This window comes from Lissotriton helveticus, chromosome 5_1 (assembly GCF_964261635.1).
Source record: "Lissotriton helveticus chromosome 5_1, aLisHel1.1, whole genome shotgun sequence".
Taxonomy (NCBI): domain Eukaryota; kingdom Metazoa; phylum Chordata; class Amphibia; order Caudata; family Salamandridae; genus Lissotriton; species Lissotriton helveticus.
Window position 1 is genome coordinate 47,883,527 of NC_136065.1, and position 13,538 is coordinate 47,897,064.

The 13,538-nt window shown below is 49.6% G+C and overlaps 1 protein-coding gene across 1 annotated transcript in view; it reads right to left on the minus strand.

Moving 5' to 3' along the window:
• The window catches only part of LOC144754118 (butyrophilin subfamily 3 member A3-like), a 602,932-nt gene that overhangs the window by 83,661 nt on the left and 505,733 nt on the right, over nucleotides 1-13,538 (minus strand). The gene's annotated exons all lie outside the window — the stretch shown is intronic.

A 13,538-nucleotide genomic window follows, 5' to 3' on the forward strand; every position in this document is an offset into this window, starting at 1 on the left:
ACAATGAACATTTGACAGACAGGGTTAAACAGAACAAATGAATCTGCATTTGGAACTTTACAAGACCTGAACAGTGTGCACCATCTCAGAGACTGTGAAAGAAAATTGTGTATGTGCGCAAAATCAACTTACATGATGCATGCATAAAATTGCACCTAGAAACATATTTTATACAATATTATGAAAGATTGAAATAAGAAAAGAGCTATACATGACATAAATAACGCACACAATAAAGTAATGATACTCAGAAATAGGCCTGGGGGAGCTCACTGAGTTCTACTAACCGGAATTCTGCAGAGCGGCCCATAAACTCAGTGAGATTCTGCGGAATCGAACGTGCGGGTGGGGATGGTCAACAAGCCCTTTCATGCTACGTTTTTGACATTTGGATCTCCTAAAGTGGAGTATTTCTGTTACGGACTGAAGAGGCTGGAATCAAAATAACGTCTCTGCAATTAATTACCTCCCAGACCATGAATTACCACAAACGCAATAGATTACATTAGACGTTTGCAGTTGGTTAACTCTTCATGTGTGGTAATTCTACCTCTATATTCAAATTTGTCGCCTTCAATTGTATTCACGCACGAGGTTCAATTTCCGCATCGGTGATGCCCTTTATTGGGGGGAAGGGACAAATGCTTTGGATAGAGTGCTTTGGTTTCTTCACTTGGGTGTTTGCTTGCATCAGTTTATCTTTAATGTTTTAGGGTAAGATGTATCAAGCAAAATTGCAATTGCAAATGGTGAAATTTGCAGAATTTCATCATTTATGATCTCAATATCGTAGTGTGCAATGTAGGTAAGAAAAAACCCACTTGCAAAATCAGGAATTGCAAAATTTGTAATTCCCTATTTTGCGCACGCATTTAGAGGATCGCAATTTGTGATTCCCTAAATGCTATTCTAGTAGCCATCACAAATTGCGATATAACTTTAAGGAATCGCAAATAACCACCAACTTCAAGTTGGAAATGAGAGTTTTTGGTTGCCGCACTTTGGCTTGCGATTGGACTGGGTTCCCTGCTTCACGGCTGTTGTGAAGCACTTTCTTACCTTTGGGGAACCATGTGTTTAACCACATGGCCCCATAAAGGCAAGAGATAGATGCTTGTTTTCTCTCAAGCTGGGTGAGGAATGCGGCTGCCCGTGACCCACGCAGGGGGTTACCTCGGAGGGCGGCCATCATTAGTTCAATTTAGGCGCCTCCCCATCCAGTCTCGGGACTCCAGGAGGAGTCCCCTTACAGAGGCGCGCTGGACACGTCATGTCCATCGCGCCATGAGATGGGGAGGGGTATTTAGCCCCCCCCACCATTGTTGAGCCTCTTTGCTGCCCGACTCGCTGTCTAACTGTGTCCTTGGTCCGGGAGCTGAGAAGATAGCGCGGTGAGTGTACCCCTCCCCCCTGGGCAGGACACCATGTTGATCTCAACCGGCGGGGGTAGCTTACCTGGACCTCTGGTCGGCCTGCTATATCCCCCACGTCATTGTACCTTTAAGTGGTGGCACTAAGGCCTGGGAGGGCCACAAGAGAGCGTGGGCCGCCTGCCATGGAGCAGAGAGGCTTTTCCTTCACTTGCAGGCGGGCATGTGGGGGCGGCAATGGGGGATGGTGGCCTCAGAACAAAGCCGCTTCCGCCACAGTGTTAGATGGGGAAGAATAATATAGAGTGCCGCGGATCGCATTTCCGCGGTTTGGCCGCACCTGGTTCCTGTAGCGATTTCGTCCCGACGGAAGAAGCGGTTCGGAGTAATTCCCGTTTTCTCGTTGTTGCATAGGAGAAGGAACTACTACTACCAGCAGGCCATGGGGCGCATGAGAGCCTGGTATAGGGCGGGTCCTATATAAGCACCTCCCACACGTTGGGAAGGTGCTTGACAATCCTCCCAGTTCCCGGTGGCTTGGAGTATCCCCGCCGGATTTCAGCCAGAGATCTAACCAACGCCGATCACGAGCCTGCGTGATCAGTTTTCTCAACGCCGATCAAGAGCCTGCGTGGTCAGTTTCCTCTGTGTTCATCGCCGCTTGGCGGACTTCTGCTTCCTGACTTCCGAAGGTTCTTCGGTGACTCCCAGGTATCGTGGAAGGTGTGCGGGCTCGCCTCCTTCCATTGATTATTTATCTTGTATCTTGTTTTATTTTCGTTTGTACTCGGAGCACGAAGGAGTGCATCTATAGTTCCGATTATTTTCCTTTTTTCTCGTGAATAACGAATTGTGGTCCGTGATAGAAGTACTTGCTGACGTCCTACAAGTAGTCGCTTACTCTCGAGTGATTTCTTCTGTCTGGTTCTTCCCTCTTTTGTGTTGTGACGATAACAACACCTATACTTTGGGGATCCTAGTAGCATCCTTCTAAGAAACTATTAGTCTAGGGTGATTTTCTACTGTAGACTTTCGATGTACTTTGTCATTCGTGATACAGTCAAGGCTGTACATCTTCTGGGGAGTTTGAGCGTGTTAGAGTTGAGAGAGAGAGAGAGAGTACCAGAGAGAGGGCGAATTCTAATGTTTGTCTACTTGTTTCCTTGTCCTGCAGTCCAACCCCCTACCTCAGCCGTGCAGTCCACCAGACCAGACCCCGAGGGGATACAGAAGCTACGGCACGTTTATTATTTTCTCCACTTCCCCTTTCCCTTTGCGCCCAATTTCAAGCAGTAGGTACAATACCTCTGCCGGGAGTTGCGACAGAGGGAATAGGGAGGGATATCGTCTGTTATCGTCTCTGCTGGTCACAGGAGACAGGTTAGTGGCGATTTCTATATGCTTGCGCTGCTGACGATCCTGAGAGTTCCAGGTCCAGAGGCTGTTCTGGCCAGGGGTCGCTTAGGAAGGTTCTGCACTTTTACCAAGTAGTCTATATTCTCCCCCATTGACCGATGCCGCCTCCAGCCCGGCCTCAGCCAGGCACAGCCTCCAGGCTGACCGGGTGACACGTGCAGGGGCAGACGGTGTGGGGCTCGTCTAGATGTCTTCGGTGAAGTGGCTACGGCCTAGGGGTGCTTGACCTCAGACCTGGGTTCGAGTCTGGGCATCGACCCTCAAAGTCCGGTGGCCTGGAGAAATCACTTAATGTCCCCTTGCATAATAAAATGTACGCTTGCAAGTGTTGCAATAAGGATACCGGCAATCCCGCGCCATAGAAAACTTCAGAAAAAACAAGGTATGGCTCTCTTTGACACACGTGGGGTCTGTCTGTAGCGGAGCCTGCTGCACTGCCCTCCCTTGGTGGTGCCGGAAGTATCATTTTCCGGAAGAGCCCACGCCGTGCCCCGTCGCCAAACCCCTGGCCTGTAGTATAGCCAGTCATCAACCATCGACGTGGTCCCTTGGGTCGTCCACGATGGGGGCAACGTGGGTCGGGGGATAAAGGTGGCATGCGCTGGTCCGACTCAGCAGTAGACTCAGTGGTGGTTCCTCCATGTGGGCGTTTTGGGTGCCGCCCCCCCTGCTTTCTCACCGTGCGAGAAGCAGAAACAAATGGTAGTTATTGCCGTAATATAACTACCATTTGTGATTTGTTTCTGCCTTCTCGCACGGCGAGAAAGCAGAACTTCCTGGTTTAGAGTGGGCTTTGTGTTACTCAAGGGCAGGGGTGAGTGGCTTGGGGGAGTGGCTTGCCCACTGTTGTTAATACTGACTGTTTGGGCAGCCTGAGGCTGCCCAAACAGACACTATTAACAACAGTGGGAAAGCCACTCCCCCAAGCCACTCCCCCCTGCCCTCGAGTAACACCGCCCAGTCACTCTCCCTGTTCTCTCTGTATGTTGCAGCAGCAGCATACAGAGAGAAAATGACGTAGGGGGGGCAGCCGGCCGCACCAATCAAAAACGCAGCGGTGGAGAGGGAGGCTGCCCGCCGCGCCGCCTTACTGATGACGTGCTGCAGGGCTTGAAAACGAGGACGGCAGGAGTCGAGACGGAGTCTCCGAACGGTAAGTTTTGTTTACTTTATTTTATTTTATATATATTTCTTTGTTTTGTTTCCAAACCCCTCCCGCCTCCCCCCTTATCCCCTCAGGTCGTCACGAGTGCGACCCCATTTCCAACCCCCCCCACCCACCCGTAATGCAGGCCGCGACTGTGGGATTTATGAAAATACTGTTACATGGTGCAGTGGCTGGTGAGAACTCACCAAAAGGGTCTCGTTCGTAGGTGGGTGACTGTCTGACCTGGGGCCGTCGCAATTTAGATGATATATTTCAAGCTAATCCAATTATTTCAGACTGCTGCACACGCGACAGTTTTGCATTGCTTAATGCTTATCCAGCGCCAGGAACTTTAATGTGGTGTGGTGAGAGAGAAAGAGAATGACCTGCACGGTATTCTGTGCCTCAGAGGTTGGAGCAGAGGGGGTGCGGGAGGGCAGGGGCCTCGGTCGGTGAGGTGAAAGCTGTGTGAGTTAAAGAAGCTGTGGAGTAAATAAAATAGCTTGAAGAAGGTAAAGGTTAGACGGGAAGTGAGATCAGCATGTGTCACAAAATGGTGGGCCTGCTCTGTGTGGTTTGACGTGGGGTCTATGACATTTCACGAAGGCTGGCCTCCTCTCGACGCCATCTCCTGATCAGGGGCACTGCAGAGGTGCCTGTGGCATGCATTATTGACTCTGAGTCATGTAATAAGGTAGCGAAGCAGCTAGGCAGAGAACGGTGAGGGAGGGACAATGGATAAAAAGATAGTGAAGGAGAAAGGTAGTGAGCTGAGAAAAAACAAGGTAACTAGGTTGATAAAAACAACTTGATGTGGGGTTGGTGTGGGGAAGTAGCACGCTGGGACGTACGTACAATTCTTGAAGCAGGTACACTGGCACAGGGCAAGAAGTGTGAAGGGCACAATGCACCCAAAATGTGGCTGTCTTTTACTGCCGTGCCAGGAGATGTGGAGCACATTTGTTTTCCTAGTTTGAATTAGGGCTCGTTACGCTCTGGTGCTACCCCACTGCTAGAAAGATACAAAGAAGGACACGGAGAGGAAGCGAGTCAAACAGAAGCAGATGAATATGAAGTGCAGGGCAGAAGGCCAGAGAGATGACGAGAGGAGCGAGGTAGGGAAGAAGTTACTCGATACGCAGGGGGGCCCAATCTCGTCTTGAGCAGTAAGCGCCTAAAATATAATTCAGTGACTAAAAATGACTAATACTCTGTGCGCTTTGGTGTTGCCCTTTGCGTTTATGCAATGTCCACTAGTACTGCGATTGTGAACTCTTATCTAATGCTACTATTTGTGCTGCCATGTTACTCTATGCTAGGTAGGTTAGTTTAGTTCGCTGTGTTATAGATGTAGGTAAGTGTTAATATAAGGAACATTGGCCTATCATGTTAAGCTGCGCTCTTATAACTATGCCTTTTGCTGTTGTTTTATTCTGAAATTCGTTCTGCAAAGTTGCCCCCCCCCCGAACCCCCCTTATTGCCGTCGGGCTCGCTTGCTGCGCTTTCATGCGTTGATTCGTTCTGCATACGCCTCACCAGTTTCAAATTCCACCAGCCGCCACTGAGTAGACTTTAGGAGCCGGCCCGCAGCAAGCGGGGCGTAGGGGTGCTGGTATCTGTCTGTCTCTCTAGCGTCCCTCTCATTCACAGCAGCCCGAAGGATGAGTCTCCTCGGACCCCGATAGTGTGCGCCTTGTAGGAGAGTAGGGTCCGCTATCCTATGGTCACCCCAAATTTTTGCTTTTTGCTTCACTGGTTTATGACTTAATGTGGCTGTGGGCCTGCTAATCAGACCCACAGCCTGCTGTTCTCTCTCTAAATTGATGGCAACGCACTATAGGTGCATTACGAAATTGGAACTGGTTCACCTTATTGGCCCCTGTAACAGTGTACCCAGGTACCCAGGGCATAGGTACTTCCAAGGCCTACCAGGGGCTGCAGCACGTATTGTGCCACCCCTGGACTGGCCTCCATATTTGACACAACTGGCTGATCACTCAGCTGGGGTAAGTCGGTGTAACCACCCCTTACTTAGGTGTAGTATGCCTATGCCTAACCTAAAATGGACACATATGTTCCTATCAGCCACTCCTATGGAAGGCCTCATCAATCCTGGAGGCAGAGTGCTTGGAAATATGTGAGATGGTGCTCTGGCATGAGCTGAGCCTGTCTGCAGCTTTCGGAACCATGTCCTTTAGCTGTTTCATGATACTGCCATACCATATACTCTTAAGTGCATTATAATCCTCGCGGTTAAATGCTATCTTGGGTCTGACTTTATCAAAACATGTCGAGTAAGGTGTCATACGAATTGGAATACTACCCCCTCGCCAGTTCTGGCGACGGGGGTAGTATTCCACCCTTCTAGAGGGACACGACATGTACCTAACCTGAACCCCGGTTAAAGTTAAACAGAGCTTCAGCATCACAAAATGGATGCTGCCACCACAGACACAAGTCTGACCTCCTGTTGCTGGGAGTCCTTCCAGCGAGGGCAGCTTGGACAAAGGGTTTCCTGCCTTGGGAGGTGCTAGCACCACCCCAGACAATCAGACATGCCTGGGGCTTACAAGGTGTCCCTGTGCATGGGCCAATTCAAACCGGTGCTGGGGCCTTCCAGCCCCAGTCCTGGCGCGAAACTGGACAAAGGAAAGGGGGTGTAACCACTCCCCTTCCTGGTCCCACCCAGAGGAGGGACCTAGTAGTTGATCCGGCCCCCCAGATTGGAATAAGAGTGGGAGCTGTGTCCTGAGACTTCAGATCATCCTGAATTAACTTGAAACTAAGAAGACGACTGGACTTCGACATTCTGCTGCACAGAAGACTGAAGTGCATCTCCCTTGTGGCCTAGGAGTGGCCACCCTGTGAACACAGGCACCATCCAGCAACTCGACGTCTGCTTTGCCGCCGCCTCCCGCCGGAGCCCGAGCCCAGAGCCTGACAAGACCCAGACTCCCAGACTTCTCACAACCCGATCCACAGTCCCTGCAAAGAAGGGACCCGTGGAGGCACCGAGAGACGTGGGACCGGACCTCTTGAAAGACCCCCGAGAAGCTGACTGTACAGCACCCGAGGCACCCTCGACGCTGTGCTTTGGGGTTTGAGAAGCCCCAACCTCGAGCAGCCCTTGCACCGAAGATCAGCCCCCCAGCATCTCCATGATCTGCGTGGGGCACTTTCGCACTGTGCCACTGGATGCGCCATCCCGGCCACTTGCCACGTGACTAGCGGCCATTTTGGTGACGAAAACGACAAACTACACCACTGGTCTGGTTGCTCCAGACTGGCCCTTGCTCCCCTAAAAAGGAGCACCTGCTCTGACCTTGCTGGTCCGAGTGAGAAGCTTGAATCACTTCCTGCCTGGCTTGCTTTAGCCAAGGCCTGTTTGCTCCAATCAAGTTGCCGACACTGCCATCAGCGAGAGCCTTTGTGCGACAGCTCCTGACCAATGCCTGAACGTCCTTGACCTCTTCGTGTCCACGTGGCTGCAGAGACAATCTTCACAACATCGCCTGTTTGCACCCGACATCGCCTGGTTCCTTCCTGGTTCCACGGTAGTCACTGGCTAGTGACTTTGAACATTGTCCCCTCTGCTTTCAGGTCTTCACCTCTTCAGATCCACCCTTGGATCCACCGGAACTCTTCACATCGAGCCGCCTGCAGCATCTTCAGCTCCAAGCACCATCGACCTGCGTGACGAAACCCGACACTACTTCGACCCTGTGCACCCGCTTCCTGTGGGTGAGGTAACTCAGCAACGCCGGTGTTCCCACACTGGTACACACCTCTAGTGTCTGTGTCTAAAGTTTCATCCTTCTAGGTCACTCGGAAGGTTCCTTAATAACTAACTTTGTAACTTTTACGCACCATTGACATTGCATTGGTACATGCGTGCACTTTCAGCACTGCACCCGAGTCCCGCGGGCCTTTCCCGACTTCATCACTGCTAGTCTCGAATAGCTCCAGCGATTCCCCAGGCCCTAGGCCTCTTCACTTTCCCCATAGTGGTTCTTATACCACTACTTTAGTATATGGTTTAGGTGGCCCCTAGGGCTCATCCAAAATTGTGCAACTTTTGTATATTTAAACTGTGTTTTGTTTTAATGCATTTGCTTCTGTGCTCATAAGGAGTATAGGGGATATTTGTAGAAATAAATCTATATATATTTTCAATATATATCTGTGTGGTGTCCTTTCATTTGGTATTGAAGGGATTGTGTATGGTAAAACAGCTTGCTTCACAAGCCTTTACAGAGTTTAGCCTAAGACTGCTTAGTCCATGCTACCCCTAGGATAGCTTGTCTATAAGGTTGACTTTACAACCTGCACCATAAGGGTTGCTTGGCATGGTACAAGGTGATCACTAGAACTAGTGAGCATCATATACCAGGCCAACTTCTCACATTGGTGAGCAGCGGATTGGGATTTGAGCTTGCTGTTGTTTTACCATTACAATCTTTGAGAGTATCATTTGAAAGATCATACAGGTACCTGATAGGTACACTAAAACAAGACTAATATACTTAAGTTCTACTGAACTTAGTTGTTGTAGAGGATAGGGAGTAGCACACCCTGACTACAACTACTAGATAGGTTCTGTAGGAAAACACCAGTGTAGGTAGATTGCAACACATCCACCACACTAGAGCAATGTCTGGAGCAGAGGGATCCACTGGACCTATCTCTGTTGAGAGTGACCCTCCAAGGGCACCATCCAAATTTGCTATCTTTCCTTTTAAGGAATTGAGGCAGCTGTGTTCCATGAGAGGAATAAAAAAGGGTCCTACCCCTACAGCTGAACACCTCAGAGAGCTTTTAGACCAGTCTGAAGCTCTAAAGAACTCCAAACCAGGCCCCCCAGGGACTGGTGATGGAGGCTCTCCTTCTGAAGAAGAGAACACTGATGCCCCTGCCCCTGTTATCCACATAGATGAGGAAGACCAGGTCACTGGAGATACTCAGCCAGAGGATGAGGAAGAAGAGGAGGAGGAGGAAGAAAGTGGGTCTGATGATGAGAGAAATAGCCAGGTGTTAGTCAGCAGGCTTAACCAGGCTAACTTAAGCTTATTTGGGACTGAACATGGGTCCAACCCATTCAGACCCCCAAATGGACTTAACCAGTAGCCCAGGAGAAGGAGGAATCACTCAGGTGAATCCAATAACTCCCATGCTTCTAGAGGTTCTCATGGTCACTCCAGAAGGGAGTTGACTAGCCCTCAGAGAAGGGAACATGAGGCCAAAATGAGAGAGGCTGAACTTAGGATCCAGAAGCAAGAATTAGAAGTTGCCCTGGACAAAGAGAAACTTGCTAGAGCAAGGCAGCCTAGAGAGAGTGGATTAGGATCCACTGGTGGCAGCAATATCCCTAAGGATAAAGACAAGTCCTATGACAATAGAAACCTGAGTAAGATTGTGCCCCCCTACAAAGTTGGGGATGATATCCACAAATGGATGACTGCACTTGAGAGAGCCTGCAAAGTACAGCAGGTCCCTCAGGACCAGTGGGCAGCAATCTTGTAGCTCTCCTTTGAAGGTAGAGGCCGAAACAGACTCCTCGCAGTTAGTGATGGGGATTCTAGAAACTACCTGGTCCTGAAGAGTGCTCTGATTGATGGGTTAGGCTTAACCACTGAACAGTACAGGTTAATGTTCAGAGATACCCAGAAGACACAGACTCAGGACTGGTCTGAATTTGTTAAATGTGCCACTAAGGCTCTGGAGGGCTGGTTGCTGGGAAGTAAGGTTACAAACTATGATGGATTGTACAATTTGCTTATGAGAGAACAGATTTTAAATAACTGTCAGAACCAGCAGTTGCATCAACATTTGGTTGACTCAGATCTAACCTCTACCCAAGAATTGGGAGAGAGGGCGGGCAAATGGGTTAGAACCAGAGTTAAGCAAAAGAACCAGAACCAGAACCAGGGTGGTGACCAAAAGAACACAGACCAGAAGGGTGGGGAGCAGAAAGCTAAAGGCCAGAAGTCTTCAACAGGGCCCCAAACTAATACTGAGGGTGGGTCCCAAACTTCCAAGAAGAAGATGAAAGAAGGTCAAAGAAAACCCTGGTATATCTTTTGCAAAAACACCACTCGCTGGACAAGTGATTGTAAAATGGGTAGAGCCCCCAACACTGCAGCCCCTAAGGCACCTGCACCCACTAGTACAGTTAGCAGTGTTGGTCCACAGACTAAGGGGGTAGTGGGTATCACCTTGGGAACTGATGGAGATTCTGGCCTAGTCAGAACTCCTACACAGGCTGTTCTGATCTGTGATGGGGAAATTGATTTCTCCCCTACTGTCAGTCCCAATAATGTGGGCAAGTACAGACAGACACATTTGATTAATTAAAAAGTGGCTCACGCATACAGGGACACATGTGCCAGTGTCACTATGGTGACGCCTAGCTTTGTGGAGCCTGGACAGTACATACCAGGTGATAATTAACTGGTGACCAATGCCAGCAATGTCACTACTACACATAGTGTGGCAATTGTTAACTTTTCCTGGGGAGGGGTAACTGGCCTAAAAAGAGTTGTGGTTAGTGCTGATCTCCCAGTAGAATGTTTGTTGGGCAATGACCTGGAGAGCTCTCTATGGTCAGAAGTTGAGTACAGGACTCATGCAGAGATGTTAGGGATATCATCACATATCCTTGCTGTGACCAGGTCACAGGCCAAAAAGTGCCTCTCTGAACCTCAGGTCTTGGATCCTGGAACAATGGACCAAGTACCTTCCAAGACAAGGAACAGGAGGGTAAAGGCTGTGCCTTCCCAAATGCCTACAAGTGAGGATCAGCGTTCACATGAAGATGATCTTTAGACTCCTGAAGGAACTGTCCCTACAGAGCTTAAACCTGATCAGGTTGAGTTTCTGGGGACAGTGGGACCTTCTAGGGCAGACTTGGGGCAGGCTAAGTTATCCTGTCCTTCTCTTGAACCCCTCAGACAGCAGGCTGCTGCTGAGGCTGCTGGGAATGCTCAAGGTACCCATAAAGTTTATTGGGATGATGGGCTCCTTTATTCAGAGGGTAGAGACCCCAAGCCTGGTACAACCAGGAGGTTGGTCATACCTCTGCAATTTAGGGGCTTCCTTCTTACCTTGGCACACGATATTCCCTTAGCAGGACACCTAGGCCAGAACAAAACATGGGACCGACTTGTCTGTCACTTTCACTGGCCTCACATGTCAGAAGATACAAAGGAGTTTTGTCGCTCCTGTGTAACCTGCCAAGCAAGTGGCAAAGCAGGTGGTGCCACAAAGGCCCCCCTGATACCACTACTTGTGGTGGGGGTGCCCTTTGAAAGAGTGGGGATTGACATTGTTGGTCCAATGGATCCCCCTACAGCATCTGGGCACAGATTCATACTGGTGGTGGTGGACCATGCCACCAGGTACCCAGAGGCAATTCCCCTTGGGACCACAACAGCTCCTGTTGTGGCCAGGGCCTTACTTGGAGTTTTCTCCAAAGTGGGGTTTCCTAAGGAGGTAGTATCTGATAGAGGTACAAACTTCATGTCAGGATACTTGACAGCTATGTGGAAGGAATGTGGTGTCAACTACAAGTTCACTACTCCCTATCATCCACAATGCAATGGGCTTGTTGAAAGATTTAACAAGACCCTAAAGGGCATGATCAAAGGATTACCTGAAAAGCTCAGGTGAAGATGGGATATTCTTCTGCCCTGCCTTCTGTTTGCTTACAGAGAGGTCCCACAAAAGGGGGTTGGCTTCAGCCCCTTTGAATTGTTGTTTGGGCACCCTGTAAGAGGACCCCTATGTCTGGTGAGGGAAGGATGGGAGTTACCTCTCAAAAAGCCCAAGCAAGACATAGTGGACTATGTACTTGGTCTCCGCTCCCGGATGGCTGAGTACATGGAGAAGGCATCCAAAAACCTGGAGGCTAGCCAAGAATTACAAAAAGCTTGGCATGACCAAAAGGCTGTCCTGACTGAGTACCAGCCTGGACAGAAGGTATGGGTGTTGGAGCCAGTGGCCCCAGCAGCACTCCAAGACAAATGGTTTGGACCCCATACAATCATTGAGAAAAAGGGAGAGGTTACCTACTTGGTGGACCTTGGAACTCCCAGGAGCCCCCACAGGGTGCTCCATGTTAACAGGCTGAAAGCATATGTTGACAGGAGAGACATGGGCTTGCTCATGGCTACAGACGAGGGGCAGGAGGAAGAGAGTGACCCTCTTCCAGACCTGCTGACTCAGAATCCTGAGGATGGCTCAGTTGATGGTGTGGCCTTAGATGGCAGCCTCACTGAACATCAGCAACATGACTGTAGACAGGTTTTGCAGTCATATCGACATATGTTCTCCCTGACACCCAGTCAGACTAACTGGTGTACCCATGTGGTGGACACTGGTGATAGTCTTCCTGTAAAGAACAAAATTTACAGGCAGCCTGACCATGTCAGAGACTGTATCAAGACTGAGGTGCAAAAGATGCTGGAATTAGGTGTCATTGAGCCTTCAGAGAGCCCCTGGGCTAGCCCAGTGGTTCTGGTCCCCAAACGTCACACCAAAGATGGAAAGAGAGAGATGAGGTTCTGTGTGGATTACAGAGGACTCAATGCTGTCACAAGGACAGATGCACACCCTATTCCAAGAGCAGATGAGCTCATAGACAAATTGGCTTCTGCCAAGTATTTGAGCACATTTGACTTGACAGCTGGCTACTGGCAAATCAGGTTAGCTGAGGAGTCTAAAGCCAAGACAGCATTTTCTACCCCCAGTGGGCATTATCAGTTTGTGGTGATGCCCTTTGGTTTGAAAAATGCACCTGCCACCTTCCAAAGGTTGGTGAATCAAGTCCTTACTGGGTTGGATGACTTTTGTGCAGCATATCTGGACGATATTGCTGTCTTTAGCTCCACCTGGGAGGATCACCTGGTCCACCTGAAGGAAGTGCTAGAGGCTCTGCAAAAGGCTAGCCTCACTATCAAGGCAACCAAGTGCCAGATAGGGAAGAGTAAGGTTGTGTACTTGGGCCACCTTGTGGGTGGAGGCCAAGTTCAACCACTGGAGAGTAAGATTCAGACCATAAAGGACTGGACTCCTCCAACTACCCAGACTCAGGTCAGAGCTTTCTTGGGCCTGACTGGGTACTACAGGAAGTTTGTTAAGAACTATGGGTCCATTGTGACTCCTCTTAATGATCTGACATCCAAGAAGATGCCCAAAAAGGTTCAGTGGACAGTAAGCTGTCAAAAGGCATTTGATGACCTGAAGAAGGCCATGTGCTCTGCACCTATCCTGAAGAGTCCTGACTACTCAAAAGAGTTTATTGTCCAAACAGATGCTTCTGAGTTGGGAGTGGGAGCTGTGCTTTCACAACTTAATGTAGATGGTCAAGACCAGCCCATTGTTTTTATTAGCAGAAGGCTGACCCCCAGAGAGAAACGTTGGTCAGCCATTGAGAGGGAGGCCTTTGCTGTGGTGTGGGCCCTGAAGAAGTTGAGACCATACTTGTTTGGCACTCACTTCAAGATTCAGACCGACCATAAGCCCCTCTTATGGCTTAATCAGATGAAGGGTGAAAACCCCAAACTGCTCAGGTGGTCCATTTCCCTACAGGGGATGGACTTTACAGTGG